The sequence below is a fragment of the Populus alba genome, chromosome 18, assembly GCF_005239225.2.
Source record: "Populus alba chromosome 18, ASM523922v2, whole genome shotgun sequence".
NCBI lineage: Eukaryota > Viridiplantae > Streptophyta > Magnoliopsida > Malpighiales > Salicaceae > Populus > Populus alba.
Window position 1 is genome coordinate 8,135,879 of NC_133301.1, and position 7,784 is coordinate 8,143,662.

The 7,784-nt window shown below is 33.5% G+C and overlaps 1 pseudogene; it reads right to left on the reverse strand.

The window, feature by feature from the left end:
- Positions 1–5,734: 5,734 nt before the first annotated feature.
- Positions 5,735–7,547, reverse strand: LOC118036686 (pentatricopeptide repeat-containing protein At2g34400-like; annotated as a pseudogene).
- Between the last annotated feature and the right edge of the window lie 237 nt (positions 7,548–7,784).

Below are 7,784 nucleotides of genomic sequence, written 5' to 3' on the forward strand. Positions count from 1 at the left end.
TCGGTTTTTTTAAAAAAAAATTAGTTTGGTTATTTTTATAGGTAAAAATCAAATCGAATAAAAAATAATCACTCCTAATCCAATATGGTATATTTATAAAAATTAAATTTTTTACCCTCTTTTCAATTCAAATCTTCAAGGATAAAAGAAGAAGTATACCCACTCTGTGACAATAATAAACGTGTTTTTCCCGAGGAAGAGTGGAAGAGTCTCTATTTCTTGAAAGGCTAATATTGCACTGTTTTTAATTTCTTGTGGGATGTATTCACACTGAATTTAAAATTTAGAAAAATTAAATGTATGATTTTTTAAAAATAAATTTTATTGTTATTTTATAATGTAATATAACGATATTACATTATATTAAAGGATGATAAGCTAAGAATAAAAGAGTTCAAGTTTAACCATTTTTTTATTACTTCACTGTAACAATTACATGACTCTTAATCCATCATAATTAAATTACACCAATAATATATTTTTTATTCTTTACCTAAAATCTTTATTTATTTATTTATTTATTTTATTCAGGTGGTTATGAGTTACAAAAATTGAGCAATTTGGAGACCCTTAACTTGGAATATAATAACTTTAATAAAAGTATTCTATTATTTGTGGAGGGGCTTCCGTCTCTTAAATCACTATATTTAGATTATAATAGACTGGAGGGGTTAATAGACTTGAAAGGTTATTTTTTTATATACTATTATTTTTATAAATATTAAATTTAATTAACACAATTATATATTAAATTTAATTTCAAAAACACAATTAATGAGTTTATTTTTTTATATATAAATATCAAGAATCTCTGAGCAGCTTGGAGTACTTGGGTCTGGACGGCAACAATATTAACAAATTGGTAGCCTCAAGAGGTAATTTAGTAACACATTCACATTACCTACCTGGCTGGTAGCATCATGAAGATAATATTAATTATTCTTGTTTCTTCCCTAACTAACTTGCAGGTCCAAGCAACTTGAGGACTCTATGGCTGGATAATATCACAACCTATGTAAGTAGCTTCCAGTTACTGCAATCATTACGAGCATTCCCAAACCTCACAACACTTCACCTAGAAAACAATGATTTTAGAGGAAGAATATTTGATGACGGTAAGTTATATATTTTACATATAGTGATGTTTATATATTTGGGTTTAATTCAAAAATTCAATTTGCTACTTTTGAACAAACAGAGTTGCAAAATTCAAGCTTTTTGAAAAGTTTGTATATGAATTATTGTTCTCTAGATGAACACTCCCTTCAAAGCCTTGGAGCACTGTCTTCTCTAAAAAATCTATCAATGCGAGCACTTAATGGCACTTACCTTTTGGAGGTAAATTAATAAATTTCAACTCCACTATTACTTATCATTGATCATTTTATTTCTCTCTATACCAGCTACAATTAGGTGTTTGTATAGATTTTCTCTTTTATGTTTTAGCAACCTACTAAACAAGTCTTGGAGAGACAAATTAAATCTCAAATTTTGAAATTAACTCAATTAAAATCTTCATTATTTTAAAATTATACCATCCATTTAATATAAATAACATTTCAATTTAATTCCCCCCTTCTTTCTCTCTCAACACTATTTCAGTGTAATGTAAATAAAATGATAACATAAAAAAACAATAATTTCTTTAATAAAAAGGTAACTTTATATATAGAGAGTGCTATTTTTAGGAGGAGAATATATTAGATGTATAAAAAAATCCTTCTCTTAAATGGACAGTACAATTTCAACACTTAACTTCTGTTTTTAGTTTTTTTTTAGCCATGATTAATAAGTAAGTAATTATTTATAATCTTAATTCCTTCTATGGGAATATAATTTCTTGTTTAATTGATTGTGGCAGGCTTACTTGATCTCAAGAACTTGGAATACTTGGATTTGAGTTTCAATACTCTCAATAATAGCTTTTTCCAAGCCATCAAAATGATGACCTCTCTTAAAACTTTAATTTTGTGGAGCTGCAAACTAGATGGCCGAATACCTACAACCCAAGGTAAGGTTGATGACTCTTAGTCTTTCATTTCCTTTATAATTTTAATTGCTTCTATGTTAATATAATTTCTTGATTGTGGTAGGCTTCTTTAATCTCAAGAACTTGGAATAATTGGATTTAAGTTCCAATACTCTTAATAACAACATCTTACAAACCATCAAAATGATGACCTCTCTTAAAACTTTAAGGTTGCAGAATTGCAATCTAAATGGCCATTTACCTACAACCCAAGGTAAGGTTGATGAATCTTACTCTCTTTAGGTTATATATTTTCCATTAGAAATTCAAAGTTTTATTTTATTTTTTTCTAAATTATGATGTGATCAGGCTTATGTGACTTAAATCTTCTCCAAAAGCTGTATATGTATGACAATGATCTCAGTGGTTTCTTGCCTCTGTGTCTGGCAAATTTGACTTCCCTTTAACTACTAGATCTCTTTTCCAATCACTTGAAGATCCCTATGTCATTGAGCCCATTATACAACCTTTCAAAACTCAAGTATTTTGATGGATCAGGTAATGAAATATATGCAGAAGAAGATGATCACAATCTGAGCCCAAAGTTCCAGTTAGAGTCCCTCTATTTAAGAAGTATTGGACAAGGTGCAGGAGCATTACACAAGTTCTTTTACGATCAGTTCAGCCTACAATATTTGGATCTTACAAACATCCAAATAAAAGGAGAGTTTCCAAATTGGTTGATTGAGAACAACACATACCTACAATATCTTCATTTAGACAACTGTTCTCTTTCAGGTCCATTCTTGTTGCCAAAGAATTCTCATGTGAATTTATTATTCCTAAGTATATCTATGAATCACTTCCAAGGCCAAATCCCTTTAGAAATAGGAGATCATTTGCCAGGGTTAAAAGTTTTATTTATGTCTGACAATGGTTTCAATGGAAGCATTCCTTTCTCGTTGGGTAACATTAGCTCGCTGCATGTGTTAGACCTATCCAACAACAGTTTCTCTGGTCATTTACCACCTAGATTTGACACTTCTTCAAATTTAAGATATGTTTATTTGTCTAGAAATAAGTTGCAAGGACCGATCGCAATGACATTTTATAACTCATACGAGATATTTGTGTTAGATCTTTCCTATAATAATTTAACTGGTAGAATTCCAGAATGGATTGACAAGCTATCTAACTTGAGATTTCTACTCTTGAGTTATAACAATCTTGAAGCTGAAATTCCAATTCAATTATCCAAGTTGGATCAATTAACCTTGATTGATCTTTCTCACAATCACCTTTCTGGTAACATCCTCTCTTGGATGATATCTACTCATAATCTCCCATTAAAAAAGAATTACTATGATTCTCTATCCTCATCACAACAATCCTTCGAGTTCACAACGAAGAATGTATCCCTTTCTTATAGAGGCAGCATTGTCCAATACTTCAAAGGAATTGATTTCTCATGCAACAATTTCACTAGAGAGATTCCTTCTGAAATTGGAAACCTCAACATGATCAAGGTCTTGAACCTTTCACATAATAGCTTGACTGGACCAATTCCACCAACATTTTCAAGCTTAAAGGAAATAGAGAGCTTGGATCTTTCCTACAACAAATTGAATGGAGAAATCCCACCTCGACTTACTGAACTATTTTCTTTAGAATTTTTTAATGTGTCTCACAATAATTTGTCTGGTAAGATTCCTGCAAGAGTTGCACAGCTTGCCACGTTTGATGAGAGCTGTTACAAGGACAACCCTTTTCTTTGTGGAGAACCGCTACCCAAAATATGTGGTGCGGCTATGCCATCATCACCAACGCCAACTTCAACGAACAATGAAGATAATGGTTACTTCATGGATATGGAGGTTTTCCATGTGACCTTTGGGGTTGCATACATCATGGTGCTGCTGGTGATAGGTGCAGTTCTATACATAAATCCATATTGGCGACGAGCTTGGTTTTACTTCATTGAAGTGAGCATCAACAATTGCTATTATTTCCTGGTGGACAATCTTCCCATTTTATCCAAGTTTGGGTTTTCATAGCCTTGATGGTACCAAGACTTGGTGCATCGCTGTGTATTCTAGTTTTAAAATTTAAATAAGTTTAAATGCATGCTCAAGCGATGTTGTATTAATTTATACAGTTCCATTCGGTTTTGTGGGTTTTTATACAGCGAGAGCTTTTTTAATTCCATGATTGTTTACCTCCCTTGTATATTACATTATTACTTGATTTTTACCGATGATCAATTCAAATTTACAACACAAATATCCAAAAATATTTTATATTAAAAGGAATACATTACAACACAAATATCAATTCAAATTTATTTCACTGATTGTATATAAGCTTGTGAGCACTTAGAGACTTTGCTTGATCTAAAGCTTCAGTAACTGAGAGTATTGATCTTGTGAACATAGCATTCTGTCGACAACACTCCCCACTTGACATGGATGACCACCCGGTTGAGCAAATGAATCAAAGCAGTCTCGAGATTCCACATAACCATTTTTCTGGAAACAATTTTCCCATCTTTTCCATGTTTGGTAAACTTTGAGAAACCACTTTCCAAGAAAGTGGTTTCCAACCAAGAACAACACAACCCTTTTTCTAAAAGGAAAGTGTTTTCCTCTTTTTAGCACCGGAAAAACACTTTCCTTTTCTTTAACAACGAATAAACCCCACACCCTAAAGATGAATCACCATAGAATACTACTTCTGTACAATTTCAAACCGTAGCTCAAAAATACCATAAAAAAAAAGCAACATATAAAAAAAAAAAACCGTAGCTCAACCATAAATTACTTGGTGCGTGGATTGTGGTCTTGATAAAACATACAATATCTTTTGCGGCAAACAAAGGTCGTTTTTCATCATTTGGAGCAGTAAGCATGGATGTCATAAGGCCTCTAATGCTTGTCCCAGCAATGAAATCAAAATAATATGCAATCCTCGCGTCCTTGCTGTCCACATCCAATTTCTATGCATAGAACAATAATAAACGAGGCTGCCTATATATATACAGTTCTTTTGCGTACAAGATTAATAAAGGAAAATATAAGCAAGCATGTTGAGAGAACAAATTAACCTGGAGCTTTGACTCAAGAACACTTTGGACTTCACTAGAAATGATATTTCTCACTTCTCCACAATCAATGCTAAGGATTGTAATGAAGTCTCCCTAATGCTCTGGTTCACCAGAACTTCCATTCACTAAAAATTTAACAAGGATCATAACAAATACAATATACATTAGCCAATAGTAATGGTGCCAAGTTAATATTTAAATTTATATAACTCAATTCTTAAGACTGTCAACAAAATATCATGTTATTGGAACCGATGAAAGTGCTAGCTTTGGAATGGGTCTAATTAAGGGCTCATCCATATTGTATTATAATTACATTTAATGTACTTAGGGCTCATCCATATTATAATTACATTTAATGTTTAATATATGTTAGATAAACTTAGAAAAAAATTAAAACATTGATAAGTTAATTTTCAATATATTTTTTATGGCGTAACTAAATATTAAAAAATATTTTTTAGTTTATTTTTCATTACATTACCAAAAAAAAAAAAAATAATAATTCATTTTCAAAGAATTCTCTTCCCATCATGACAGAATCTACAAACGCGGCCTGAAAACATTTTACACGGCATTTACATCAACTATTGAAATTACAATCTAGCTCCTCATAGATGTGGGGTTGCGTTATGAGGCAATTTCTGCACAAGTTCTAATCGTGGATTGGGTTTTGTCAGATTCCAAGTGAAGTCTGTTCAGAAACTAAACATCGTTATGGCTTAGAGGACAATTGAAAATGATTTGTGGCATCCCTTAAGAACTTCAAAGGTGTCAAGTGCATTTTATTTCAATCCACCAATATTCCCCCTGTATTCCCTCCTTATGTTCTGAAAAAAAAAAAAAATAGTTTTAGCGTTCTTTCCGGAATGAACTGCATTATTTTACAGCAAATGCATGTAACAATCCAACAACCATTTTCATTCTACAGGAACATACTCATGCGAGGGTAAACTATACATTTCTATCAACAAGATAGAGCTCCTTGCTCAAGCTATTAAGAACACAACTTACCATTCAACATTTTGGCCGGAGTCATCAACCAGAAGATATAATCCCTCCGAATGCATTGTTCAATGGCTGAAAGATGCAACCTGTATTCAACTTTTCCACCTCTATATGCAACCAATATTTGGAATGTAACCTTCTCTCTTTATCTCCTCATTCAACAATTGGTATACGTTCACCGAATGACCCTTTCACCAACATCTGCATTTCTACGCCTCTGACAGGCACCAAGCAATGACCCCAACACAATTTCATCTGGTTTTCCAGGCATTTTCTTGATTAAGTCCCAAGCTTCGTTCAGAAGTCCTGCACGCGCACAAAAATCAACCATGCAAGAATAGTGCTCGACTTTTGGGACCAATCCAAATGACAATTTCATTGATTCAAACAATTGGCGGCCCTCATCAACTAACCCGGCATGCACACATGCAGAAAGTACTCCTATGAAAGTGATGTCATTAGACTGAACAGTGCCATTATCCCTTGACATGCGTCCGAATAATGATAATGCTTCCAGGACCTGGCCATGGAAAGCAAGGGCAGAAATCATGGCATTCCATGAGACCTTATTTTTATGAGGTATGCTCTCAAAAACCCTGAGTGCATCATCCAAGCTTCCACATTTTGCATACATATCAATCAATTCACTCGCAACATAGACATCGTGCTGTAAACCTCTTTCTGATCATGCATGTGTCTCAACCCATTTCCCCAAATCAAGGGCCCCTATTGTGGAACATGCAGACAATACTTCAATCATTGTGACTTTATCTGGATTAGGACCTGCCTCTCTCATTCCATTGAATAGTACAATTGCTTCATTGGAAGCTCCATTCTGTGCACACATGAAGTGATAGTTGAACAAAAAAAAATCATATTAACTTGAAACGCATTTACCAGTTTCATATATTTGTGTGGTTTTTATTTCATGGCTGATTAATTAAGAAGAATTCAAATTTTAAGTTAGCTCAAAGGAATAGAAATAAACACAATTCCATTATATGTGACAATTACAAAGTAAAAAACCGATGTAATTAACCTGTGATAATGGCATTCCAAGTGACAACATCCTTGTTTGGCATTGAATCAAAGACCCTCCTCGCAAATATCAAATCCCCACACTTACCAATTCATGTCAATCAAGGCAGACCCCACATACGAATTTACCTCCATCTTTTTCTCCAAAACAAGCCCCTCCACCCATCTCCCCAAACCCAAATCCCCACACGCCCCAAGAACATTCACCAACGTCATCTCATCTGGCTCAAACCCGTCCTCCCTATTTCCACAAACAACCCAATTGCCTCTTTAGCAAAACCCATCTTAGAAATACCCTGAAATCATTGAATTCCACGACACCAAGTCTCTGGCGCCCATTTCATCAAACACTTTCCCAGTGGCTAAATCATCGGTATTGAGTTTATAAGCATTTGTGTGTGGATTTGTTTTAATAGGTTTTTCGACTTGCATTGTTTTATCAGAGATAAAAGCCTTTTCAGTTAGGGTTTGATGATGTTTTTTTGGGTTTGGAAAATTGAGGATGGAAAGAGGGAGGTGGTAGGGGGTAGAAAAGAGGTAGGTCTTGTCTTGTACTGTCTTTGGACACAACAGGCATAGCAATAGATAGTTACCAATTATTGTTTTAAAAAGAATCGAGCTGGATTCACCCAAAATATAAATTTTAAAAAATCAAAATCACATCGTTTT